Raw genomic sequence first — 15,448 nt, forward strand, 5'->3', positions numbered from 1 at the left:
GGCTGCGGTTTTCCAACTTTTTTTCCTCAGTCAGTCCCATCTCATCTATGTTCTACAATCTTTCTACCATCTGGGATTCTTCGAAACCTCTAGTCTACTGCCGGCTGCCTTTCTGATTTCTCTGGCACTGTGATAGCTTTTTCTACCCCTCCCCCCAAATATTCTTATTTTTTTAAACATCTTTATCGGAGTATAATCGCTTTACAATGGTGTGTTAGTTTCTGCTTTATAACAAAGTGAATCAGCTATATATATATACATATATCCCCATATTTCCTCCCTCTTGCATCTCCCTCGCACCCTCCCTATCCCACCCCTCTAGGTGGTCACAAAGCACCGAGCTGATCTCCCTGTGCTATGCGGCTGCTTCCCACTAGCTATCTATTTTACGTTTAGTAGTGTATATATGTCCATGCCACTCTCTCATTTCGTCCCAGCTTATCCTTCCCCCTCCCCTCAAATATTCTTTTTAATAATTTCAAGAGGATCTTGAGAAGGAAGAGAAGTAGATGTGTGTTCAATCCATCTTTTAATACTCAAAGCCCAGATTTTTCTTTATCTCTTTTTAAAGTCATCGATTAGTGGGAATGTACTTCATGCCTGATCTATCAGACAGAAAGAAGTCAGCCTTCACTCTTCTAGTTTAAGGAGCTTCCTAAGCACTTTGTACAAATTTTCAGCTAACCTATCTGATTACATAGTCATCATCTGAGCTAACAGCCTTTCCATCAGCCTCTCTTGGAGCTCAGTGTGTGCTCTGTGGGACTTGCGCCTTACTCATGACAAATACTGATTTGGTAGCTTTCTGTGGTGATTTATGCTCTGTCCTTTTGGATGATGTCCTTTCTAAATATCATAATTATAGAGATAAGCTATGGTATTGAATTTGAGCACAAAAATGCTATAACCTCATCAATTTTCCTATCATTGCTTCATTTTTGGTCTGTTGAACATAGATGTGTGGAGCATCCATGGTTACTGAAGGCAACAGAGAGATTTTAAAGGCAAGTTGAGCTGAAATTTCCCATAAAAAAGCACTCTCTTCCCTTTCAATAGTGATTATTTTTGGATACACAGATAAAGCCAAACTGATTTTATTCCCACTTGTCAACTGCCAAAAAAGGCTCTTTCTACAACATTTTAGAAAGTCACTTTCTTTCTATTTCTCTATTCCACTTGAGGTAACTTAAGCTGTGAGCACCCATGAAACTTCTGAGTGACACAATCTGGTGCTTCTGAGTGTAAATATATATTGGAAAATATCAGTCATTAATTAAAATGGATCAATGAGGTCTCCTCCACTTGGTGTAGCTACCTTTGTACTTGCATAAGAGGGCTACGCATAAACAGAAACAACTGCTTATTGTACAGAAATCTTATTTCTTAATTAAAATCACTCCAAGTATCTGGAAACACTGGAGTCATCTTCAACTCATACACTAGTTACCAACTCGTAGGTTTGCTCAAAGGCCTGTCTTCCACGGGCACTGCCAGTGCTCCCCTCCAGGTTAGTTAACCCTCAATTTCCCTCATGTAATTACCTTCCTTTCCCAGTTTCTAGGTTTTTTTAAAAAAAATTAATAGACTTTATTTTTAGAGTCTATTTTTAGATTTTATTTTCTTTTATTATTGAATTATAGTTGATTTATAACATTGGGTTCATTTCAGATGTACAGCAAAGTGATTCAGTTTTTTTTTTCTGATTATATTACATTATAGTTTATTATAGGACATTCAGCAGAGTTCCGTGTGCTATACAGTAAATCCTTGTTACTTATCTATTTTATATATAGTAGTGTGTATCTGTTAATCCCCTTCTCCTAATTTATCCCTCCCCCACTTCCCCTTTGGTAACCATAAGTTTGTTCTCTATGTCTGTAAGTCTGTTTCTATTTTGTATATAGATTCATTTGTACTATTTTTTAGATTCCACATAATTAGTGATATCATATAATATTTGTCTTTCCCTGTTTGACTTACTTCATTAAGTATAATATTCTCTAGGTCCATCCATGTTGCTGCAAATGGCAGTATTTCATTCTCTTTTAAGGCTGAGTAGTATTCCATTGTAAATATATACCACATCTTCTTTATCCATTCATCTGTCACTGAACATTTAGGTTGCTTCCACGTCTTGGCTATTGTAAATAGTGCTCCAATGAACAATGGGGCACATGTAACTTTTTGAATTATGGCTTTCTCCAGATATATGTCCAGGAGTGTGATTGCTGGAGCATATGGCAACTCTATTTTTAGTTTCTTAAGGAGCCTCCATACTGTTTTCCATAGTGGCTGCACTAATTTACACTCCCACCAACAGTGTAGGAGGGTTCCCTTTTCTCTACACCCTCTCCAGCATTTATTGTTTGTAGATTTTTTGATGATGGTCATTCTGACCAGTGTGAGGTGATACCTCATTGTGGTTTTGATTTGCATTTCTCTAATAATTAGTGATGTTGAACCTCTTTTCATGTGCCTGTTGGCCATCTGTATGTCTTCTTTGGAAATATGTCTATTTAGGTCTTCTGCCCATTTTTTAATTGGGTTGTTTGTTTTTTCAATATTGCAAATATTTTCTCTCGTTCTGTAGCTGGTCTTCTCTTTTCGTTAATGGTATCCTTTGCTTTGCAAAAGCTTTTAAGTTTAATTAGGTTCCATTTGTTTATTTTTACTGTTATTTCTTTTGCCTTGTGAGACCGATCCAAGAAAATATTGCTATGATTTATATCAGAGAATGTTTTGCCTATGTTCTCTTCTTGGAGTTTTATTGGTATCATGTCTTATATTTAGTTCTTTAAACCATTTTGAGTTTATTTTTGTATATGGTGTGAGGGAGTGTTCTAATTTCACTGATTTACATGTAGCTGTCCAGCTTTCCCAACACCACTTATCTTTTCTCCATTGTACGTTCTTGCCTCCTTTGTTGTAGATTAATTGACTGAGTGGGTTTATTTCTGGGCTCTCTATTCTGTTCCCTTGATCTACATGTATGTTTTTGTGCCAATATCATGCTGTTTTGATTATCGTACCTTTGTAGTATAGTCTGAAGTCTGGAAGGGTTATGCCTCCAACTTTGCTCTTTTTCCTCAGGATTGTTTTGGAAATTCTGGGTCTTTTGTGGTCATTCTTTTTTTTTTTTTTACATCTTTATTGGAGTATAATTGCTTTACAATGGTGTGTTAGTTTCTGCTTTATAACAAAGTGAATCAGTTATACATATACATATGTTCCCATATCTCTTCCCTCTTGGTCATTCTTTTTTGATGATACAACTGAGGTTTACTCTCTTAACAGCTTTCAAGTATGCAATACTGTCTTGTTAATTATAGTCACTATGCTATACATTATGCTGTACATAAGATCCTCAGAACTTATTCATATTATAGCTGGAGGTTTGTACCCTTTGTACCATTTCCCCCAACCCTAGTCCCTGGCAACCATCATTCTACTCTCTTTTTCTGAGTTCAGTTTTTAAATAACACATGTGAGAGAATTATACAGCATTTGTCGTTCTCTGTCTGACTTATTTCACTTAGTATAATGCCCTCAAAGTCCATCCATATTGTCACAAAAGGCAGGATTTCCAACCTTTGTATGGTTGAGTAATATTCTATTGTATATATACCACATTTTCTTTATCCACTTTTCTGTCATCTACTTCTCCCTTTAAGTCTGTTAATATTTGCTTAAAATATTTAGATGCTCCAATGTTGGGTACATACATATTTATAATTGTTATATCCTCTTGATGAATTGACCCCTTTATCATTACATAATGACCTTCTTTGTCTCTTATTACAGGTTTGATTTAAAGTCTATTTTGTCTGATATAAGAATAAATAGCCTTGCTTTCTTTTGGTTTCCATTTGCATGGAATATTTTTTCTATCCCTTCACTTTGAGTCTATGTGTCTCCTTAAATCTGAACTGAGTCTATTGCAGACAGTAGCTGAATCTTGTTTTTTAATCCTTTTAGTCACTTTGCCTTCTGAATGGAGAACTTAATCCATTTACATTTAAAGTAATTATCAATAGGTAAGGACTTGCTAATGCCATCTTATTGATTTCAGGCTTTTTGCCATGTTCTTTTCTTCCTCTTTTGACGTCTTCCTTTGTGAATTGATGATTTTCTGTAATGTTATTCTTTGATTTCCTTTATCATTTGTGTATCTACATAGATTTTGGTTTTGTGGTTACCATGAGACTTACATGAAATACATTTTAGATATAATAGTGTATTTTAAGTTGATAACAACTTAACTTCGATTGATACAAAAACTCTACTCTCTTTATTTTCACCCCCCATACTTATGTTTTTGACGCCACAGTTTACCTCTTTTTATATTTGCATCATTTAACAAATTATTGTAACTATAGTTATTTTTAATACTTTTGTACTTAATCCTTTTTACTTGAGTTAAGTGATTGACACACCACAATATTACAGTATTAGAGTATATTTACCCTTGCTGGTATGTTTCATACTATATATTTTCATGCTATTAATTACTGTCCTCTTGATTCTGCTTGAAGAACTCCTTTCAGCCTTACTTGTAAGGCAGGTCTAGTGGTGGTGAGCTCCCTCAGTTTTTGTTTGTTTAGGAAAATATTTATCTAGCCTTCATTTCTGAAAGATTGCTTTGCCTGCCTAGTAAAGCATTCGTGTTTGGCAGGGTTTTTTTTGAATTTCAGCATTTTGAATATATCATCCCATTTCCCCTTCTCCTGCAAGATTTCTGTTGAGAAATATGCTGATAGCCTTATGGGTGTTACCTTATATTTCAGGAATGTTTTTCTTTTGCTTCTTTTCAATTTCTTTCTTCGTCTTTGATTTTAGATAGTTTTATTTTAATATGTCTTAGAGAAGATTGTTTTGAATTGAAATTTTGGAGTGACTTATTAGCTTCATGAACTTGGATGCCCAAATCTCTCCCCAAATTTGAGAAGTTCTCAGTCATTATTTCTTTAAATAAGCTTCCTGCCCCTTTCTCACTTTCTTCTCCTTCTCACTTGCTTCTCCTACAAATTCCAATCATTTGTAGATTTTTTTCTGTTAATGGTATTCCATAATTCATGTAGGCTTTGTTCACTCTTTTTCATTTTTTTTCTTTTTGCTACTCTAACTGCATGATTTCAAATGAGCTGTCTTCCCAATTACCCATTCTTTCTTCTGCATGGTGAAGTGTGCTGTTGAAGCTCTCTTCTGAATTCTTCAGTTCATTCACTGTATTTGTTAACTCTAGGATTTCTGTTTTTTGGGGTTTTTTAATGGTTTCTATTTCATTGTTGAACTTCTCATTTCGTTCAGGCATTGTTTTCCTAATTTTATTTAGGTGTCTATCTTTGTTTTCTTGTAGTTCACTGAATTACTTTAAGAGGATTATTTTGAATGTCAGATAGCTCACAGATCTCCATTTCTTTAGGGTCATTAATTGGAGTTTTATTAGCTCCCTTTCATGGTGCCATGTTTCCTTGATTATTTATTATCCTTGTGGCCTTGTGTTGGTGTCTTCACATTTAAGGAAGTAGGCACCTCTTCTAGTCTTTACAGACTGGCATTACAAGGCAAAACCCTTTGCCAGTCAGCCTGTCCAGAGATTCTGGGTGGGCCATCTGATGATGTCCATGGGCAGGCTTGCTTTTGGGGTCATTGTTTGGGCAGGTCTGTTGCCCTCTACCTTCTTGCATCCCCAGGCAATGATGAGGTAAATAAATCGAGGTAATCATGTGTCCAGTAATGTTTTCAGCTCTCTGTTTGCTGTACTTCTTCCCTTTTCTTTCCCTGGCTCCACAGATGAACAATGGAGTGTCATGGCCTGCCAGAGCCTCAGGGTCTTTGAAACATTAGTCAGAAACCTATTCTCAACTCCACCCAAATTAATGCCTTTGAGTACTTTCTTGACATATTATCAACACTGGTATGAATTTCAGAGACAACTTTTAAGACATTTCTCTTTGGGGAGATTGGGATGAGAAGGGATATAATGTATAGGGCAAGAATGGCGGTCATATTTTTTAAACAAATTCAAGTTCTTATCATATTTCCCTTGTTATTTTTGTAAATATAAAGGAAAGACTATTCAGAGATGAATAACACAGTGGAAAAACTGTGTGCAAGTAATGAGTACCTCACTGAATTGACACCTCAAAAAATTGAATTAGGAAATAAGAAGATAAACTTGAGACACTCCCAGAACACAGAGAAAAAGAGAGATGAAAATAATGAAAGTGGTGATAGTAAATATGGTGGAGAGATCCAATAGATAGGAACTACAAATAAAGACAGCAAGAAGATAGGTGAGAACACATGAAACAGAAGCAATTATTAAAGAAAAATGCATGGGAAAATGTTTCTGATCTCAATAAAGACATTAAATCTAGAAAGTAGGAGCATTCACTGGGTTCTATGAAATATAAATAAAAACAGATTCACATCACATAAAATATTTTAAAGTCAAAGAATCCTGGTTGTCAAGCATCTACAGCCCCAAAACAAAAAAACATATTAACCAATAACAGTTATGAACAAAGGAACAAGACCAGACTATACTTAATCTTCTCCAAAATACTAAATTGAAGAAGACAGTAGATCACCAACTGCAGAGTTGAGAGGACAAAGGGTGTCAGTTAAGAATTATAAATTAGGGAGGAGGGGAGGAAGATGGAGAAAGAGTAAGATGCAGAGATCACCTTCCTCCCCACATATACAACAGAAATACATCTACACGTGGAACAATTCCTACAGAACACCTACTGAACGCTGGCAGAAGACCTCAGACCTCCCAAAAGGCAAGAAAATCCCCACATACCTGGGTAGGGCAAAAGAAAAAAGGAAAAACAGAGACAAAAAATAGGGATGGGACCTGCACCAGTGGGAGGGAACTGTGGAGGAGGAAAGGTTTCCACACACTAGGAAGCCCCTTCCCGGTTGGAGACGGCGGGTGGTGGAGCGGGGAAACTTCGGAGCCGTGGAGGAGAGCACAGCAACAAGGGTGCGGAGGGCAAAGCGGGGAGATTCCCGCACGGAGGATCGGTGCTGACCTGCCCTCAACAGCCCGAAAGGCTTGTCTGCTCCCCCACCGGGGCGGGCGGGGCTGGGAGCTGAGGCTCAGGCTTCGGTCGGAGCGCAGGGAGAGGACTGGGGCTGGCGGCGTGAACACGGCCTGCAGGGGTTAGTGCACCATGGCTAGCCAGGAGGGAGTCCGGGAAAAAGTCTGGACCTACCGAAGAGGTAAGAGACTTTTTCTTCCCTCTTTGTTTCCTGGTGTGCGAGGAGAAGGGATTAAGAGCACTGCTTAAAGGAACTCCAGAGATGGGTGTGAGCCGTGGCTAAAAGCGCGGACCCCAGAGACGGGCATGAGAGGCTAAGGTCGCTGCTGCCGCCACTAAGAAGCCTGTGTGCGAGCACAGGTCACTCTCCACAATGCCCCTCCCGGGAGCCTGTGCAGCCCGCCACTGCCAGCATCCCGGGATCCAGGGACAACTTCCCCGGGAGAGCGCACGATGCACCTCAGGCTGGTGCAACGTCATGCCAGCCTCTGCTGCCGCAGGCTCGCCCCGCACTCCATGCCACTCCCTGCCCCCGGCTTCAGTGAGCCAGAGCCCCCAAATCAGCGGCTCATTTAACCCCATCCTGTCTGAGCGAAGAACAGACGCCCTCCGGCGACCTACACGCAGAGGCGGGGCCAGATCCAAAGCTGAACCCCAGGAGCTGTGAGAACAAAGAAGAGAAAGGGAAATCTCTCCCAGCAGCCTCAGGAGCAGCAGATTAAATCTCCACAAGCAACTTGATGTACCTGCATCTGTGGAATAATGAATAGACAGCGAATCATCCCAAATTGAGGAGGTGGACTTTGAGAGCAAGATATATTATTTTTTCCCTTTTCATCTTTTTGTGAGTGTGTATGTGTATGCTTCTGTGTGAGATTTTGCCTGTATAGCTTTGCTTTCACCATTTATCCTAGGGTTCTGTCTGTCTGTTTTTTGTTTGTTTTCATTTTGTTTTACTTAAAAATTTTTTTATTTAGTAATTATTTTTTATTTTAATAACTTTCTTTTCTTTTCTTTTCTTTTATCTTATCCTCTTTCTTTCTACTTTTTCTCCCTTTTATTCTGAGCCGTGTCGATGAAAGGCTCTTGGTGCTCCAGCCAGGAGTCAGTGCTGTGCCTCTGACGTGGGAGAGCCAACTTTAGGACACTGGTCCACAAGAGACCTCCCAGCTCCACATAATATCAAACGGCGAAAATCTCCCAGAGATCTCCATCTCAACACCAACACCCAGCCTCACTCAACGACCAGTAAGCTACAGTGCTGGACACCCTATGCCAAAAAACTAGCAAGACAGGAACACAACCCCACCCATTAGCAGAGAAGCTGCCTAAAATCATAATAAGGCCACAGACACCCCAAAACACACCACCAGACGTGGACCTGCCCACCAGAAAGACAAGATCCAGCCTCATCCACCAGAACACAGGCACTAGTCCCCTCCACCAGGAAGCCTACACAACCCACTGAACCAACCTTAGCCACTGGGGCCAGACAACAAAAACAAAGGGAACTAAGAACGTGCAGCCTGAGAAAAGGAGACCACAAACACAGTAAGATAAGCAAAATGAGAAGACAGAAAAACACACAGCACATGAAGGAGCAAGATAAAAACCCACCAGCCCTAACAAATGAAGAGGAAATAGGCAGTCTACCTGAAAAAGAGTTCAGAGTAATGATAGTAAAGATGATCCAAAATCTTGGAAATAGAATAGAGAAAATGCAAGAAACATTTAACAAGGGCGTAGAAGAACGAAAGAGGAAACAAGGAATAATGAACAACACAATAAATGAAATTAAAAATACTCTAGAAGGGATCAATAGCAGAATAACTGAGGCAGAAGAACAGATAAGTGACCTGGAAGATAAAATAGTGGAAATAACTACTGCAGAGCAGAATAAAGAAAAAAGAATGAAAAGAACTGAGGACAGTCTCAGAGACCTCTGGGACAACATTAAACGCACCAACATTTGAATTATAGGGGTCCCAGAAGAAGAAGAGAAAAAGAAAAGGACTGAGAAAATATTTGAAGAGATTATAGTTGAAAACTTCCCTAATATGTGAAAGGAAACAGTTAATCAAGTCCAGGAAGCACGGAGAGTCCCATATAGGATAAATTCAAGGAGAAACACGCCAAGACACATATTAATCAAACTGTCAAAAATTAAATACAAAGAAAACATATTAAAAGCAGCAAGGGAAAAACAACAAATAACACACAAGGGAATCCCCATAAGGTTAACAGCTGATGTTTCAACAGAAACTCTGTAAACCAGAAGGGAGTGGCAGGACATATTTTAATTGACTAAGTAGAAAAACCTATAACCAAGATTACTCTACCCAGCAAGGATCTCATTCAGATTTGATGGAGAAATTAAAACCGTTACAGACAAGCAAAAGCTGAGAGAGTTCAGCACCAACAAACCAGCTTTACAACAAGTGCTAAAGGAACTTCTCTAGGCAAGAAACACAAGAGAAGGAAAAGACCTACAATAACAAACCCAAAACAATTAAGAAAATGGGAATAGGAACATACATATCGATAATTACCTTAAATGTAAATGGATTAAATGCTCCCACCAAAAGACACAGACTGGCTGAATGGATACAAAAACAAGACCCATATATATGCTGTCTACAAGAGACCCACTTCAGACCTAGAGACACATACAGACTGAAAGTAAGGGGATGGATAAAGATATTCCATGCAAATGGAAACCAAAAGAAAGCTGGAGTAGCAATTCTCATATCAGACAAAATAGACTTTAAAATAAAGACTATTAGAAGAGACAAAGAAGGACACTACATAATGATCAAGGGATCGATCCAAGAAGAAGATATAACAATTGTAAATAGTTATGCACCCCACATAGGAGCATCTCAATACATAAGGCAAATACTAACAGCCATAAAAGGGGAAATCGAGAGTGACACATTCACAGTAGGGGACTTTAACACCACACTTTCACCAGTGGATAGATCATCCAAAATAAAACTAAATAAGGAAACACAAGCTTTAAATGATACATTAAACAAGATGGACTTAATTGATATTTATAGGACACTCCATCCAAAAACAACAGAATACACATTTTTCTCAAGTGCTCATGGAACATTCTCCAGGATAGATCATATCTTGGGTCACAAATCAAGCCTTGGTAAATTTAAGAAAATTGAAATTGTATCAAGTATCTCTTCCGACCACAATGCTATAAGACTAGATATCACTTACAGGAAAAGATCTGTAAAAAATACAAACACATGGAGGATAAACAATACACTACTTCATAATGAAATGATCACTGAAGAAATCAAAGAGGAAATCAAAAAATACCTAGAGAGAAATGATAATGGAGACACAACAACCCAGAACCTATGGGATGCATCAAAAGCAGAATGGGAGAAAATATTTGCAAGTGAAACATCTGATAAAGGATTAATCTCCAAAATTTACAAGCAGCTCATGTAGCTCAATATCAAAAAAACAAACAACCCAATCCAAAAATGGGAAGAAGACCTAAATAGACATTTCTCCAAAGAAGATATACCGACTGCCAACAAACACATGAAAGAATGCTCAACATCATTAATCATTAGAGAAATGCAAATCAAAACTACAATGAGATATCATCTCACGCCAGTCAGAATTGCCATCATCAAAAAATCTAGGAACAATATATGCTGGAGAGGGTGTGGAGAAAAGGGAACACTCTTGCACTGCTGGTGGGAATATGAATTGGTATAGCCACTATGGAGAACAGTATGGAGGTTCCTCAAAAAACTACAAATAGAACTACCATATGACCTAGCAATCCCACTACTGGGCATATCCCCTGAGAAAACCATAATTCAAAGAGTCATGTACCAAAATGTTCATTGCAGCTCTATTTACAATAGCCAGGACATGGAAGCAACCTAAGTGTCCATCATCGGATGAATGGATAAAGAAGATGTGGCACATATATACAATGGAATATTACTCAGCCATAAAAAGAAACGAAACTGAGTTATCTGTAGTGAGGTGGATGGACCTAGAGTCTGTCATACAGAGTGAAGTAAGTCAGAAAGAGAAAGACAAATACTGTATGCTAACACATATATATGGAATCTAAGAAAAAAAAATGTCATGAAGAACCTAGGGTTAAGACGGGAATAGACACTGACCTACTAGAGAATGGACTTGAGGATATGGGGAGGGGGAAGGGTAAGCTGTGACAAAGTGAGAGAGTGGCATGGACATATATACACTACCAAACGTAAAATAGATAGCTAGTGGGAAGCAGCTGCATAGCACAGGGAGATCAGCTTGGTGCTTTGAGACCACCTAGAGGGGTGTGATAGGGAGAGTGGGAGGGAGGGAGAGGCAAGAGGGAAGAGATATGGGAACATATGTATATGTATAACTGATTCACTTTGTTATAAAGCAGAAACTAACACACCATTGTAAAGCAATTGTACTCCAATAAAGACGTTAAAAAAAAAGAATTATAAATTAAGGACTTCCCTGGCAATCCAGTGGTTAGGACTCTGCGCTTTCTCTGCCGAGGGTTCAGGTTCAATCCATGGTGGGGGAACTAAGATCCCTCAAGCCACGTGACATGGCCAAATTTAAAAAAAAAAAGAATTATAAATTAGACCAAATTATCAAATTTTCATTCTTCTTTGAATATGTTTGAAAGAAATGATATATATCTCTGTCTATGTATATATCTATCTATCCTGAACAAGTATAGATTGGGGGTTTGTTCAGCCAGAAGCATTTACAATTTAGGGGACCCAGTTAGGTAAAAGAATGCAAATTTAGGTATGAACATGAATAAAATTTCCCCTGCTCTCCAAAAGTAGAGTGTTCCTATGAAACCTTTGGTAATCAAGGAAACTATTACCTTAGGACACATCTTGCTATTGGAGGCACAAAATGAATGGAGACAAAGCACAGCTGCTCACAGACACAGCTCAAAGTTATGGCGGCTGGATGTTGAGATGCTGAGTGTGGTTCCCAGGAAGGAGCTTGGCCATGACAATCTCACTGCTTGGGGTGCACGTGGCTGCTATAAAGGCTCAGCTCACTGCAAAACAAATGTTTTGTTTTTCGCCTTTTTTTCACAAAAGGCAAAAATCCTCTTTCAATTTCTTTCAGTTAGCAAAAACAGGTACTAAAATAGGTCTTTCGCAAAAGCAAAGTGGCATAAAGCCAACTTTTGAAAAGAGGGAGACACCTGTATTTATTTAGGCTAAGGAAGAACAACAAATTGCAAATTACAAAATTGATAAATACTACAAATACGATTGCATTTTCCAAAAACATTTTGAATATATTAATAAAGATCAGAGACAGAAGTCAAATATGTTATCTTGCTATTGACATTACTTGTCAGATCCAATGGTCACTTCATTATCTTCCTCTTAGTGCCTCGCTCAGCAGCATTTCACATAGTTGACTACTCCCTACTTTTGAAACACTCTTCTTTCTGCTTCTACGACATGACATGCTTCTGTTTTGCCTTCTGTTTCACTGGCTGATCTTTTTCAGTCTCTTTCTCTGGCTCCTCCTCTTCTATTGAACCTCTAGAAAATGGAGTGTTCCCAGAATTTACTCCTGGGACATTTTTCTGTTCTTTACTCTTTTCCTAGGTATCTCATTTTGCTACATGGTTTTAAATAGCAAGCGTATTCCCAGGATTCCAAATTTGTAACCTGCCTGACATCTCCACTGAGCCTCTGATTTATCAGGACATATCCAACTCCTACACAATATCTCCGCTTGGCTGCCAAATAGGCATCTCAAATCTAGCACATGAAAAACAGACATTTTGATTTCCCTCTAAGCTCATACCCCTCCTAAGTCTTTGTAGTCAGCAAATAGTACCACCATTAGTCTAACTGCTTAAGCCAAAACCCTCAGACTAATCCTTGATTTCTCCTGTTTCCTCAGCTCCCTGAATTCAATCCATCAGCACATCCTCTCAACTCTGCTTCCAAAATAGTTTCTGAAAATGTTCAATTCCTTCTATTTCTTTCATCACCACTCTGGTCTAAGTCACTATCATATTCTTAGATTTTGTAATGCCTTCCTAACTTACATCTCTGCCCCCATTCCCTTACCAACAGTAGCCAGAGTGCTATTTTTAAAATGTAATTCTTATCATGTCTCTGTCATGCTTAAAATCCTCCATTGGCTTGCCATTCTACTTGGAATACAATCCAAATTGTTTACCCTGGCTCACAAACAACCACCTACGTGACCTGGATACACTGCCCCTCCAATGTCAATTCTCAATGCTCTCGTGAGCTCACTATGCTCCAGTCACACAGGCCGTTTTCTGTCCCTTGAAAAGCCAATCTAGTTCTTTCCTTGGGGCTTTTTCACTAGTTCTTCCCTCTGCCAACAATAGTTTTCTCCAAAAATTTTACATGGCTGTCTTCTTGACATCACTGAGGTCTTGGCTTACCTCCTCAGCAAGGTCAGCCTTGAAACTCTTACTTGAATAGCAATCTCCCCCTAGTCATCATCACATTCCCTTATTTTAATCCTCTTCAATACAATTATCTTTGTCTGATATTTTATGTTTTATTTATATTTTAAATCATTTTTGGTTTTCTCTCCCAACCAGAATGTAAGCTCCATTTGGGCAGGGATTTTCGCTCTCTTTTTTATTTACTGCAATTTCCTCAATACCTAGAATACAACCTGGCCCATAGTAGGTACTCAATACATGTGACGAAAAAATGAAAGTATGCTTAAGTGAGTACTATCAACAAAAGTAGGTGCCTACCTCTCAAATCATGGAAGAAGATGAAAGCAATTGAATACATTGAATTGGGATTACTTGTAAAGTGCAATACATTTTTTTCTTTTTCTCCACTATTCCTTTAAATCCATCTTGTGGAATATTTTTTGAGCAAATGTAAGAAATTTTAGACAGTCCTTATAGCTTATCTGCTCAATCTTAGTTGATGGAAAGTCCTCTGATTGGCTTTCCTTTGTAATAGTTTCATTTTAGTAATAACTATGTAAAGTCTAGGGTAATAATAAAAATAAAACTTTGAATTCAAAGTTGAGGATTCTATCCCTCATGTGCATGCTTCTTCCTTACACATCTTCTCCTTTCTCCACTACCCCCTCCACAGCATGGCTCTAGTTTCTGACATCTCCAGAATAGGAGACAGGTGGGAGAGGAGGTCAAGGTCAGGAAAGGTCTATCTTGACCGCAACTTAAGGAATCTGGTGTTGGTGCCTCTAGCCTTGACAGATGTTTAAAGCTGCCTCTCCTTGGGCTTGGTGGATGATCAAATCTGACTCTTTTCCTTGGAGATACATAGATGAGGATTCTCTGAGGTCCCCCAATGGCAATAATCAGTCAATACTACTTATCTCTCTCTTTTTTAATTTTACTTATTTTAATTAGTTAATTGATTTATTTTTGGCTGTGTTGGGTCTTTGTTGCTGCACACGGGCTTTCTCTAGTTGCAGTGAGAGGGGGCTACTCTTCATTGTGGTGCACAGGCTTTGCATTGTGGTGGCTTCTCTTGTGGAGCACGGGCTCTAGGCACGCAGGCTCAGTAGTTGTGCCTCGTGGGCTCTAGAGCACAGGCTCAGTAGTTGTGGCACACGGGCTTAGTTGCTCTGCAGCATGGGAGATCTTCCAGGACCAGGGCTTGAACCCATGTCCCCTGCATTGGCAGGCAGATTCCTAACCACTGCACCACCGGGGAAGTCCCTCTCTTTTAATCAGAGAATTCAGCATTCTTCTCTTCTAATGGGGTCACTTTACCTTGATAGGCAGTCGGCTTGGGTAGGATTTTAAAAGGCTTCAGGTGAGTCTCTCTCTACCACCTGGCCCACATCTCACATTTGGTGCATGGGAAACACTCCTGAATCCTTGATCCCATTCAGTGACTGCAAAGCTGAGTCCCAATGCTGCTGCTTGTTCTTTCAGCAATGACACATTAGGCCAATAGTCATGATCTCTTTTTATGTTAGTTTCCTCAGGCATGTATATCTACTCTGCCCTCCACTCCCAATTTCTAGTTCTAGTTCGAAACTAAACAAACGTGAAAAAAAATCTTATTAATATTCATACAATTAACTAATATCAACATACAATGCATTAATATTATATAATATCAATTATACAATATTAATTAAAATATAATATATGCAAATTTATTAAAAAGTGATCCAGAAGTGCCATATTATCACAAGAATGATAGAAATGTGAGGTTGCCCACTAATAGAATCCTACTCAGTATATCAAAAGAAATGTATCTGCCAAAATTTAAAGCCCATACTTGAGATACAGCATTTAACATTTGTGTTAATCAAATATGTCTTTTTTGATATTTCCCCCACACTGCTTCTAAGTTTATAATTTTTTTTTTTTTTTTTTTTTTTTTCGG

Source organism: Lipotes vexillifer, unplaced genomic scaffold (assembly GCF_000442215.2).
Source record: "Lipotes vexillifer unplaced genomic scaffold, Lipotes_vexillifer_v1.1 scaffold578, whole genome shotgun sequence".
Lineage (NCBI taxonomy): Eukaryota > Metazoa > Chordata > Mammalia > Artiodactyla > Lipotidae > Lipotes > Lipotes vexillifer.